The sequence below is a fragment of the Rana temporaria genome, chromosome 4, assembly GCF_905171775.1.
Source record: "Rana temporaria chromosome 4, aRanTem1.1, whole genome shotgun sequence".
Taxonomy (NCBI): domain Eukaryota; kingdom Metazoa; phylum Chordata; class Amphibia; order Anura; family Ranidae; genus Rana; species Rana temporaria.
The window spans coordinates 414,507,210-414,520,942 of record NC_053492.1 but is presented as its reverse complement, the minus strand read 5'-3'; positions in this window follow the sequence as shown (position 1 = coordinate 414,520,942).

Here is a 13,733-nt window from a genome sequence, read left to right as displayed (position 1 = left end):
TTCACTTTCCATTTGGAGGTTTACCCATGAAATACAATTTAGTGATTCTAGAATACCTCAAACCTTTATAAATATAATTTATTAGACACAATACCTTCTAGGATATATTGCACTTGCAAGTGTAATGTAATTTAGCTAATGCAGGCTTCTTGCTGCAAAGACATTATTAAAACTGACCACCACATATTCCATTCCCTGTTTGCTATCACTAGGAAGGCACCGATATCATTTTATTTACAACGAGTATGAGTACCTATACTTTTCTTTTAATACTTGCCGATACCAATTACCGATACCTACTGCAACTGTTTTGTTTTAACTTTAGCTGTCAGCAATGGTACAAAGCATTAAAAAGTTATTTACAAATTAAAATTGTGTGTTTTTTCAATGTGAAATGTGTAAATGTGTTAACCGGTTCCCGACCGACTCACGCAGATATACTGCGGCAGAATGGCTCTCCTGGGCGAAATACATATATATACGGATTCGCCCAGGAGAGCCACCAGAGATCACGCACCCCCTGCACGGCAGGGAACCCAATGCGCGTGCTCAGTGGGCGCGATCGCCGCCAGTCATGCTTGGTGGGCGCGATCGCGTGCACGAGCGGGAGCACGGGGGTTTGTGTGTGTAAACATACAAATTCCATGCTGTCTGTAGAAAGACACGCTCTGTCTGGTCTCCTCAAAGTAGAAAACACGATCTGTCAAATCTCCTAGTTAGTCCCATCCCCCCCCACAGTTATAACACACAATAGGGTACACATTTAACCCCTTGATCACCCCCTGCCAGTGACATTTACAAAATCAGTGCATATTTATAGCACTGATCGCTCTGTAAATGTCAATGTTCCCAAAAATGTGTCAAAAGTGTCTGACCTGTCCGCCACAACAGCACAATACCGCAAAAAAAACGCAGATCACCTCCATTACTAGTAAAAAGAAAAACATATCAATGCCATAAATCTTTCCCATAGTTTGTAGACGCTATAACTTTTGCGCAAACCAATCAATATACGCTTATTGCGATTTTTTTTACCAAAAATATGTAGAAGAATACATATGGGCCTAAGCTGAGAAAAAAATTATTAAAAATAAAAATAAAAAAATTGGGATTTTTATTATAGCAAAAAGTAAAAGATAGTGTTTTTTCAAAATTGACGCTCTTTTTTTGTTTATAGTGCAAAAAATAAAAACTGCAGAGGTGATCAAATATCACCAAAAGAAAGCCCTATTTGTGGGAAAAAAAGGACGTCAATTTTGTTTGGGTACAACATCGCACGACGTGCAATTGTCAGTTAAAGCGACGCATTGCCATTATGCAAAAAATGCCCAGTTAATTGGGCAGCCAAATCCTCCGGGGCTGAAGCGGTTAAGTGTGTAAAAATATTAACGAACAAAGCAAACAAAAAAACATTTTTTTTAATTGTTTATCGTTTATAAAATAGACGTGAACAGCAAAAAAAAAAAAAAAAAGAATAAATTAAGATATAAGGAGTTAAACAGAAGAACATTTAATAACACAAAAAAAAATACATTACATTTCAGCTGATAGCTCAAAGAGCCGAGCCTGAAAGTATTGGTGCATTTGAATGAGTACCGATACTTGTGCAAATACTTGGTATCGGCACCGATACCGATACTGGAATTGGTGCAACCCTAGTTATCGCAAATGGTTATTGAGGAGATATTTTTCGCGTCTATCCATTAATGAGTTTCTACTACTAGCAATGCTGAGAGTTCTGGATTAAAGTCCAACCTTGGGCTTCATTTGTCTCACTGGATGTTAAAAAAGAACAGCGCTGACTGCAATATCTACCTTCAGTTTGGAGCTGCCTCTTGCAGTGCATCTTCTTGGCCACAAGATGTCCTCAGTCTTTCAAGTTCAATGATACTCAGCATAGTTCAGCTCAGAAGACTATGGGCCAGATTCTGAAAGGACTTACGACGACGCAGCGCCATGTACGCCGTTGTAAGTCTGAATCCGACCCGTCGTATCTATGCGCCTGATTCTTAGAATCAGTTACGCATAGATATCCATTAGATCCGACAGGCGTAAGTCTCTTACGCCGTCGGATCTTAACTGCATTTTTTTTTGACTGCTAGCTGGCGCTTCCGTCGAATTCCACGTTGAGTATGCAAATTAGCTAGATACCCGAATTCCCGAACGTACGCGCGGCCGACGCAGGAAAGTTACGACGTTTACGTTAGGCTTTTCCCGGCGTATAGTTGCCCCTGCTATATGAGGCATAAGTGCGGCGTAACAATGTTAAGTATGGCCGTCGTTCCCGCGTCGAAATTTGAAAAAGTTACGTCGTTTGCGTAAGTCATCCGTGAATGGGGCTGGACGTCATTTACGTTCACGTCGACACCAATGACGTCCTTGCGGTGTACTTTGGAGCAATGCACACTGGGAAGTTCCACGGACGGCGCATGCGCCGTTCCGCAAAAACGTCAATCATGTCAAGTCACAGTAGTTTTACATAAAACACGCCCCCCTGATCCAATTTGAATTAGGCGGGCTTACGCCGGCCGATTTACGCTACGCCGCCGCAACTTACGGAGCAAGTGCTTTGAGAATACAGCACTTGCCCGTGTAAGTTGCGGAGGCGTAACGTAAATCAGATACGTTACGCCCGCACAATTTTACGCGGCTGTACGTGAATCCGGCCCTAGGTTCAAAATTCACATTAGTGCATGTCAGGAACATGCGCAAAATTGCACGCTTCATCGATACACAAAGAAATGCACTGCCATTAGCATTTAGAAGATGTGTGTGGTGCTGCCATGCGTCTACAAACGTGCACATTTTCACACGCGCCAAACTGCATGGTGCCGAAGCACCATGCATTTTCAGAAAAGAGTCAGGGACTACTTTTTGGTGTTCTCGCAAGGGCAGCCTATTGAAATGAATGAGCTGTCCTACCGTAACACGTGGGAACATGCAAGAAATGCACGGAAATGCAGCTGTGCTTGGTCCACCTGTAGGTGTAAAGCAGAGCTTTTTTCTCAGAAAATAGGTGCAGGAACTCACCACGACCCCGTTCAGATTTCAAAAACAGTAGGTGGGTCTTAGAGGGGCATTAAATACCAGGATTGCATTACATACAGAGTGCAGAGTTCAGGGGGGTTACACACAGAGTGCAGAGCTGTCACTTGTAAACACAGAAACCAGACTTCTGTGTTTACAAGTGATTGTGGTGAGAAGGCACCAAAGGGTCTGAGCCAGAGGTGGTGGAACTGAGTTCCCCCTGAAAAAATGCCCTGGTGTAAAGTAAGCATAAGGAAAGACTATGAATACAGGACATCCTCCCCCTAAGCACAGAGTCATGCACTCACAGTATAATAAAGCAGCTCTCATCACATGCTTGCAGCTCTCTGTACCATCCAGGGCTGGGCAGGACTTGGTTTATAAAGTGCAACTGGCAGTAATTGAAACAGGAAGAGAATCTTTAGTCTAGCCAATGCTAAAATAAATGCTCGAGCTGGAGTTCGACTTTCATATTGACATTTATACCATAGCCTTTCGACTTCACAGCCAGTTCCCTACTGCACATGCTTGAAGCTAGCTGTGCTTTCTAACTGGCCCAGCGGGGGAGGAGGGAGGCAAACTTCTGAGGGACGACACCACAGCACTGTGTCCTGGAAGTGGGGAAGGGTACCTGTCAAAAACAAATACCTGTTCCCCCCTCCCCCCTGAAAGGTGCCAAATGTGGCACCGGAGGGGGAAGCATATAAGCGGAGCTTCCACTTTTGGGTGGAACTCTGCTTTAAGACACTAGGGTAGGCGATCTCGGCCCTCCAGCTGTGGTGAAACTACAAATCCTCTGCGAGTCATGCCTGTGTAGCATTACCCCCGAAGGAGCTGCTGGTTTGTTTTGGGTGACATGTTACCCCTGTATCTCCGTCGTCTAGGGTACTTGATGAGAGTTGTAGTAAAGGGAATATGCACACAGCATGTGTCTTTTCTGTGCTTTTATTACCAAGCCGGGTAAAAACGATTAAACAGTAGAAAGGTGAAGGGATAGCAAATAGGAGACAGTAGATCCAGGTGTAACTGAATACGGGAAACAGTCCTGCTTCCAACGACACTTTACTTCGCCACCCCAGCCGGAGTGGGTATAGCGCACCTGGACAGGCCTCTCTCACCAGCCTGGCAGCCAGAGTATCACTCGAACTTAGGATTAAGTCTCTGCCACAGACCCTCCAATAAGATTGGAGACAATTATGGTCCGGAATCCTCTCTCAGTAGATTCAGCACTACTAGTTGGAGCGCAGAAATGAGCCCGCTGCAAAGTATTGCATCAAAAATTGTAATTAAATGCCCCTGTTAAACAGGGGCAGAAAAATTGGGCCTTAGCCACTGGTGGCGGTGCCCAGAACCAAAAATGTTCTTACAAGCTATCAGCATGATCATTGAGGAGGAAAAGGATAGTCACTCAGCATCAGTATAGGCAGTCTTGAAGGGATCTGACATTTAAAAAAAAAATATTCAGTTACATCAGCATCAGGTGCTTGGTAGCTGGTGGTGATCCAAGCCTCATTAATTTTTATGAAGGTCAGTCAATCGACCGAGTCGGTGGAGAGGCGCACCCTGTGATTGGTTACAAAGCCTCCAGCAGCACTGAATGTGCGTTCTGAAAGAACGCTGGATGCGGGACAAGCCAGTAGCTTAATTGCGCACTGTGCAAGCTCTGGCCAGTGATCCATCCTCAAGACCCAGTAAGCCAGAGGATTTTCAGTGGGAAAGGTGTCCAAGTCTGATCTTGCCCCTAGGTATTCCCGCACCATGTAAAACAGACGCTGGCGATGGTTGCTGGAACCGGTCATACCTTGGGGCTGCGGACTAAAAAATTGTCTGAACGGATCGGTCAGACGGCCACCTTCTCCACCGCTCCTTCTGTGACTGACCGAAGCCTCAGCAACATGTTGTCCAGGACCAGGATTTTGTAACCTCCCAGTCTCTGGGAACGCGTTGCACAGACCTTTCTGCAAGGCCTCCCGAAGATGTTTCATCTTCTGCTCCCTCTGCGCCGGCAAGATAAGGTCCTGCAACCTTATTCTTGTAATGTGGATCAAGGAGAGTTGCCAGCCAGTAATGATCCCTCTCCTTGATAGCACGAATACGAGGATCCTTCTGCAGGCTTTGCAGGATCAGGGAGGCCATACAACATAGGTTTGCTGAGGCATTCGGTGTGGAGTCCTCTGGGTCACTGAGGACGACATGATCCACAGCCACCTCGTCCCAGCCACCTACAAGTCTATGGGTTTCTTGGGACTGTAATTGATCCCTTGAAGACTGCTGCTGATGCTGAGTGCTAGGCTCCACCTCCATGCTGACACAATCCTCCTCTTCCTGTGTGATAGGTGGGCAAGCAGGAACACTGTCTGGATAAAGGGAGCCTTGAGAGGTAAGGAAGTCCTCCTCTTCCTCCCTCTGTTCTGCCTCAAGGGCCCTGTCCATTATTCCATGCAGCGTGTGCTCCAACATGTGAATAAGAGGGACAGTCTCACTGATGCATGCACTGTCACTGCTCACCATCCTCGTGGCCTCCTCAAATGGTGACAGGACAGTGCATGCATCCCTGATCATGGCCCACTGGCGTGGGGGAAAAAACAAGCTCCCCTGACTCAGTTCTGCTGCCATATTGGCACAGATACTCATTAATGGCCCTCTGCTGCGTGTGCAGCCGCTGCAGCATGGCCAACGTAGAGCTCCACCTGGTGGGCATGACACAGATTAGGCAGTTCTTGGGCAGGTTGTATTCCCTTTGGAGGTCTGCCAGCCAAGCACTAGCATTATATGACCGTCGGAAATGCAAACAGACTTTCCTGGCCTGCTTCAGGACATCCTGTAAGCCCGGGTACCTGCCCAAGAACCGCTGCACCACCAAGTTAAGGACATGAGCAAAACAGGGCACATGGGTCAGTTGTCCCTGGCTTAAGCTGGCGTGGCGTCAACCACCTCTGAGCCTGCCCCTGCAGAGCTGACAGAACCTCTGGCCCAGTGTGGCTCCTGTCCCCCAAGCACACCAGCTCAAGCACCGCATGGCATCTCATTGCCTGCGTACCTGCGTAGCCCCTTGAACGCCTACGGAGCACCGCTGGTTCCGAGGACACGTCAGCACAGGAAGAGGCCACAGAGGAAGAAGAAAAGGAGGGGGTGGAGGAGAGAGGTGTGTCACAGCTGCCAGCAGAGTCACCCAATGGGCCGTGAAAGATAGGCAACGTCCCTGTCTATACCTGCTGGACCATGAGTCAGCGGTAATATGCACCTTACCACTGACCGCCCTGTCCAGCGAGGCATGGACATTGCCTTCCACATGCCGGTAGAGAGCTGGAATCGCCTTCCGTGAGAAAAAGTGGTGTTTGGGAACTTGCCACTGAGGTACCGCACATTCCACAAACTCACGGAAGGGGGCAGAATCTACCAACTGAAAAGGCAGCAGTTGAAGTGCTAGCAATTTAGCTAAGCTAGCATTCAACCGCTGGGCATGTGGATGGCTGGGAGAGAACTTCTTTTGGCGCTGCAGCAGCTGGGGCAGGGAAATTTGCCTGGTACAATATGCCATCGGTGTACCGATAGTAGATTGCCCGCATGTACTAGCCTGTGACACACCTAATTCTACACCATCAGTCCTATCAGTGCAGGCTTCAAAAAGGACTGAGGGTATAGTGGGGTTGGAGATCCCAGCTGATGAGGGGCAAGGGGAGGTCCACTTTGTTCTTTGGTGTGGGTCTTTGAGGTACGCTTGCCAACGAACTGCATGGCAGGTCGACATATGTCTGGTCAAGCCTGTGGTGCCCAAGCGGGTGATGTTTTGGCCACGCGAGATACGCTTGAGACATATGTTGCAAATAGCAGCGGTGCGATCTGATGCAATTGCAGCCTCACTGTGCCTTCAATTGCAGCCACTGTGCCCATAAAATGCAGCCACTGTGCCCCATTAAATGCAGCCACTGTGCCCCATTACATGCAGCCACTGTGCCCCATTAAATGCAGCCACTGTGCCTGTGATGCATTTGCCTATATGTGTCAGTTTAATGCTCTCCCTGCTAACTTAATTCTGTGGGTTAGAGGTAACAGGTGTTTCATGAGTGATTCATCTCTCTCTGTGAACACTGTTCATATGTAAATAAGGCTAGCTTTGAAAGGCCTTTAATTGTGTGATAACGCTGTGTAAAAACCTTTTGATACTCAGAAGTGTTAATAGGTGTCAAGCTGCATGCAGGGACGAAATGTCTGCCTAGGAAACTTAGTGTGTGAAGGTGGTTTGTTGTTTAAGGAATGTGCAGTGATTAGACATGATAATTGTCGGTCGGTGCCGACCTGTCTAGAATGTTTTAGTAATTAGCCTTAGTGTGTGATTAGGGGGAGGTGGAGATTTCATCATTGCTTGAATGTCTTGGACTGTATAAAAAGCTGAGAAAAAAACATTAAACTGTGTTGTTCCAGCAGTAAGCTTGGCATGTGTGGCTTTCTGGGCGACTCCAGGGATATTCCTCCTCGTGGAATATTGGGGTGATTTTCGTTATGGGAAGAAGGGAACGTTGACGGGGATATCATTGTAATACCGTCACAATTGGTGGCAGCAGTGGGATTTTTCCCTTCTATTCCCCTTCACACCCGGATTCCAAGCAGACACTGGAAGAACTACTGGAAGTTCGTAGAAGGATTGCTAGCAACAAAACCAAGCGGGTTATCATAGCAGAATCAATGGAGATAGACCAGGAGGACGGAATTGCAGCAACGCCAGCAGTACAAAAGATGGAGACACCAGTGATTCAGGAGGAGGAATCGCCAGCCAACAAGCTAATGAGAGAGAAGCTAGCATGGTTCGGCCCGAACCCAACGCCGGATGTGGTACTGAAAGTGATGGACCTGTTAGCGGAGGAGGCTAAACAAATAAGAGACACAGAACTCCAGAAGGCTAATCAAATAAGAGACGCTGAACTACAGGAGGCTAAACAAATAAGAGACGCAGAACTACAGAAGGATAAACAAATTAGAGACGCAGAGCTACAGAAGGATAAACAAATAAGAGACGCAGAGCTACAGTTAAAACTGGCAGCAGTCCAACAAGCAGCCGCACATCCTCCAAACAGTGAGTACAGCACAGCAGACACAAGGAAGATCCCGTTTAGCGCTTTTAAAGCTTTTGATGAAAAGGACTGTGAGATTGATAACTACCTGGCGGATTTTGAGCGACAATGTAACCTGCACCGAATAGCTAGAAGAGAGTGGGTTGCAATATTGTCAGGCAAACTGTCAGGCAAAGCTTCTGATGCTTTCCGGACCGTGCCAGATCAGGATATCCATAGCTACGCCCGGGTTAAAGAAGTGCTCCTGGCTCGTTATGCAGTAACCCCAGAGTCCCACCGACAGAAGTTCAGGGACTCACGCAAAACCACGAAAGACTCTTACGCGGAATGGGCATGCCAGTTGTCCCTGTCGGCCTCTAACTGGGTTAACAGCAGCCAGGCCACCACCGCAGAGGACATTTTGCAACTAATGCTCCTGGAGCAATTTTACAATCACATCCAGACGGATGTCAAAGATTGGGTGAGAGATCGCAGGCCCATGACTCTACCAGAGGCCGCGAAGTTGGCGGATGAATATGCGGATACTCGCAAGACAAACCAGGTCACACTACGGGTACAACCTCCACGACCAACGGCGCCCTCACACCCACCAGCCGCTAGATACCAACCACCTAACAGACCGATGACATCGAGCCCTCGCTATCCACGCCAGGAGGACAACGAACAACGCTGCTTCCGGTGCAAACAGTTGGGTCACTTCAAGCAGAATTGCCCCATGAACGACAACACCAGGTCAAATTGGTCTCAACCTGGGTACCGCCCACCAGCAGCAGCCCATTGTGTAGACTCGGCTTGGGATCTCCAGGAGCTGGGTCCGGAAGAACCATTGGACACCATTTACGAAGTCCTCACGGTACAATCTGGTATTACGGACAACAGGGAACACCATTGTCAGCTGGTCATGGGCGACAGCCATGAGACGGAGGGGCCCTGGAGGGAGCTGGGCAGAAAGAGGCACCGCCGGCTACCCCCCAAGTAGAAGAGGTCCTGGAAGCCGTATAACAAGCTGACCTGGGAGGAGAAGAAGCGACTGGAGGAGAGGGAGACGCAGCGGGCGTCCCAGATGCGGGCCGAGATGTTCACCAAGGGCCCACCGGTGGCCCCTTACACCACCACCCAGTTCCTGATGATGAAGGACCACGTGGAGAGCCTGCAGGACATGAGCAAGCAGGAGCTGATCCGTGAGTACATAGAGCTGGAGGAGTGCATAAGCCGCATGGAGGAGGAGAACAACCACCTGAGGTCACAGCAGGCTGACCCCCCCAGGCTCCATGAACTGGAGATGGAGCTGGAGAAGCTCAAAGAGGAGAACCGGCGGCTGCGGAGGGAGCAGAGGGTGGCTGACCCTATGGGGCACTGATCTCCCCCCCCCCCCCCGAACTCTGAGCACCAGTGCTACAGCATTTCAACAAATATAACTTTTTCTTTTATGAATCTCCTGTGATTGTCACTTCAGAGCTATAACCTGCCCCCTCCCATAGCGGGACACCTAGATGGCGGCGCACAGACCCATTCGCCGTCTTCACACTGACTTCTGGTGACTCTGCAGATCACACACAGACTTGGGGACTGACCGGCGTGTGATCTGACGACCCGGGAGCAGTTGCCAAAGGAGGTCAGTTACGCCAAACGGAGTTAACCTCGGACTAAAAGCTCTGAACCCGTCAACCCTACTGGACCAGGGAAGGTCCAACCGGGTTTGCCGGAGCAGGGAGAAAAAGGAGGGCCATTGTGATGCATTTGCCTATATGTCTCAGTTTAATGCTCTCCCTGCTAACTTAATTCTGTGGGTTAGAGGTAACAGGTGTTTCATGAGTGATTCATCTCTCTCTGTGAACACTGTTCATATGTAAATAAGGCTAGCTTTGAAAGGCCTTTAATTGTGTGATAACGCTGTGTAAAAACCTTTTGATACTCAGAGGTGTTAATAGGTGTCAAGCTGCATGCAGGGACGAAATGTCTGCCTAGGAAACTTAGTGTGTGAAGGTGGTTTGTTGTTTAAGGAATGTGCAGTGATTAGACATGATAATTGTCGGTCGGTGCCGACCTGTCTAGAATGTTTTAGTAATTAGCCTTAGTGTGTGATTAGGGGGAGGTGGAGATTTCATCATTGCTTGAATGTCTTGGACTGTATAAAAAGCTGAGAAAAAACCATTAAACTGTGTTGTTCCAGCAGTAAGCTTGGCATGTGTGGCTTTCTGGGCGACTCCAGGGATATTCCTCCTCGTGGAATATTGGGGTGATTTTCGTTATGGGAAGAAGGGAACGTTGACGGGGATATCATTGTAATACCGTCACAGTGCCCCATTAAATGCAGCCACTGTGTCCCATTACATGCAGCCACCGTGCCCATCATATGCAGCCTCTGTGACCATCATATGCAGCCTCTGTGCCCATCATATGTTGCCTTTGTGCCCATCATATGCAGCCCCCTGTGCTAATCATATGAAGCCTCTGTGCCCAGCATATGAAGCCTCTGTGCCCATCATATTTTACCCCTGTGCTCATCATATGCAGCCTCTGTGCTCATCATATGCAGCCTCTGTTACCCCCCTGCTCGCCTTCTGAACCGGCACACACTTACCCAATCCTGGTGGCGGGTCAGGCAGCGGGTAATGGCTGATTTAGATTATTTTCCTGCCTCAAAACAGGATAGACTTGCCGTGATTCACTGGTATAATCTGTTGAAATAAGCAAAGACAAACGAACACACACTCACACAGCTTCTGGGGCTGGAGCTGCAGCAAAAAGCAGACACACACACACAGATGCAGTAGGTAAGATAAGAGCAGAGAGTGCACAGCAGGAAGATGAGAGAAGAGCAGACCAGAGACAGACGCACACACAGAGAATACAGCAGAAGAATGAAAGAAGAGAAGGAGGCGGCCCTCTCCTCTTAGATTTATTGACTTCATGAGGTCACAAAATACACACCCATCAATCCCTCCCAATAACCCTCCACTCCACCCATTTACCCTCCCATTCTGTTAACCACATGGCAAGGTCTTTGTTCTACCCTAAATGATAGGGGTCTCTCGATCAGAACTGCAAGGGTATAATGAAGTGGGCTGGGAAAGGGGCTAGTCCAGGACAGGAGGAAGAATATGACAGTCATTCGTTGGGAAATAGTTCCAGCAAATCGTCCTCTTCTGATATTCATACACAGGAAATAAGAGTATCGCCTTATGTGGGCATAAGCAAGTCCAGAGCATGAACTCCTTTTTGGTGAGCTGAAGACAGGATGTGGGGGTGGGGAAGCTTCTTAATTTGGAAAACAGTTCTGCTTTTCACAAAACATCAAATCCCTTTAAAACAATCTCTGATAGAACTTATCAAGGAAAATAAGCAATATATAAAAGAAATATGGAAATATTAACCGAAATACACTTTAATATTTCTAATCATAACATAAAATTTTCATTTTAGTTTCACGTCTATCACATGGCGGCGAGCTCCTGTGTCCTACATGGTTATCTGTCCTCCCATGTGTGTCTTCTTCCGTTCTGTTAGGCATCCAATCAGGGCGCCTGTGTCTTCAGCCAAACAGGTGATGGGTATTAGATCCACGCCTCCTAATTGGCTGAGAAGTGGTTCAGTGTTAGAAAAGCAAATATTAATTTGCTTTGCTAAGACACCTGGGTGGACTGCGAGCGAAATGCTCTGTGCTTGCAGTCCACCTTCTTTTTCTGGTTAATGAATAAGTTCAACTTTGTAACTTGTTACACCAGTGGAAAATGTACCATGTTGCAGCATCTGCAACCACTCCTCCTCAATCCCCCTCCCACATGGCTTCTTCATTCAGTCACAGTTTCCTGTGAATAAATGCCTACAAGTACTGTCAGCCATTACAGCGGACAGCTTGTAGTTCTCAATGAGCTGCAAGGGTGCTGGTGAGGTGAGAGCTTTAATGCTCCATTGGCCTTCCTGCTGTCAGGTAACTACCTATCCATATAGGAGGGATGAGCAGGCAGGTTGAGCCTGAGCCTGAGCCTGAGCCTGAGCCTGATGATTGTAAGCAGAAGGCTCTGCCAGCTCCTTAGAAAAAATAAATGCTATTTTTTACCTGCAAAAACATTTGCATTTATTTTTTAAAGGTGAACTTATCCTTTAAGGCTGTTTTACACCACAATGTGCATGTTTGTTTTATTCCGGGCACCCCATTAATTTCAGTGGGCTGCCAAACATGTGGGAACAGGCAGAGTACAGAAGGTGTGACTTTTCAAATCGCACTGCACCAAAATGCGATACCATGACTCTTGGTGATTCCAAGGTGCATGCATTGACAATTAATAGCACCCATGCACACTTTCTGCCTGCATGGTGTAGGAAATGTGCGTTTTCCGCACTGCAATTAGTGTGAAAGGGCCCTTAGTTTGGACCGAGAACAGTCTTTGACAGCTCAGTCTTTGTGCTGGGCATGCCCTCTGAGAACATAAAGATTGGCCACCCTGCGTCACATGCATTTACCGCCCACTTTATTATTGGTGTGCTGTACTCTGGTGCAACAACGCAAAGTTGGAGTCGCACTCATTTGAACAGTTCCAAGCGATTTGGAAATGTCAAATCACACGATAAGTCGCACCGTTGTGAACGGGGGCTATAGTGACTTTGAATGTGGCATGGTTGTTGGTGCCAGACAGGCTAATCTGAGTATTTCAAATACTGCTGATCTACTGGGATTTTCACGTACAAACATCTCTCCGGTTTACAGAGAATGATCTGAAAAAGAGAGAATATCCAGTGAGTGGCAGTTGTGTGGAGGAAAATGCCTTGTTGATGTCAAAGGAGAATGGGCAGATAGATGATAGAAAGGCAACAGTAACCCAAATAACTAGGGTTGTCCCGATACCACTTTTTTAGGACCGAGTACAAGTACCGATACTTTTTTTCAAGTAGTCGCCGATACCGAATACCGATACTTTTTTTAAATGTGTCCCCAAATGCAGCCATGTCCCCCCCATATGCAGCCATGTCCCCCCCAAATGCAGCCATGTCCCCCCCAAATGCAGCCATGTCCCCCCCATATGCAGCCATGTCCCCCACATATGCAGCCATGTCCCTCTAGCCATGTCCCTCACATATGCAGCCATGTCCCTCTAGCCATGTCCCTCACATATGCAGCCATGTCCCTCTAGCCATGTCCCTCACATATGCAGCCATGTCCCTCTAGCCATGTCCCTCACATATGCAGCAATGTCCCTCTAGCCATGTCCCTCACATATGCAGCAATGTCCCTCTAGCCATGTCCCTCACATATGCAGCCATGTCCCTCACATATGCAGCCATGTCCCTCACATATGCAGCAATGTCCCTCACATATGCAGCAATGTCCCTCTAGCCATGTCCCTCACATATGCAGCAATGTCCCTCTAGCCATGTCCCTCGATGCGGCGGCGCGATGCGGCGGGGGGGAAAGGGGGGGGAAAGTATTCTATTTAGGTATCGGGGGTATTTGCGCGAGTACGAGTACTCCCGCAAATACTCGGTATCGGTCCCGATACCGATACTGGTATCGGTATCTGGACAACCCTACAAATAACCACTTGTTACAACCAAGGTATTCAGAATACCATCTCTGAACAACCCATCGAACCATGAAGCAGATGGTCTACAGCAGCAGAAGACCACACCAGG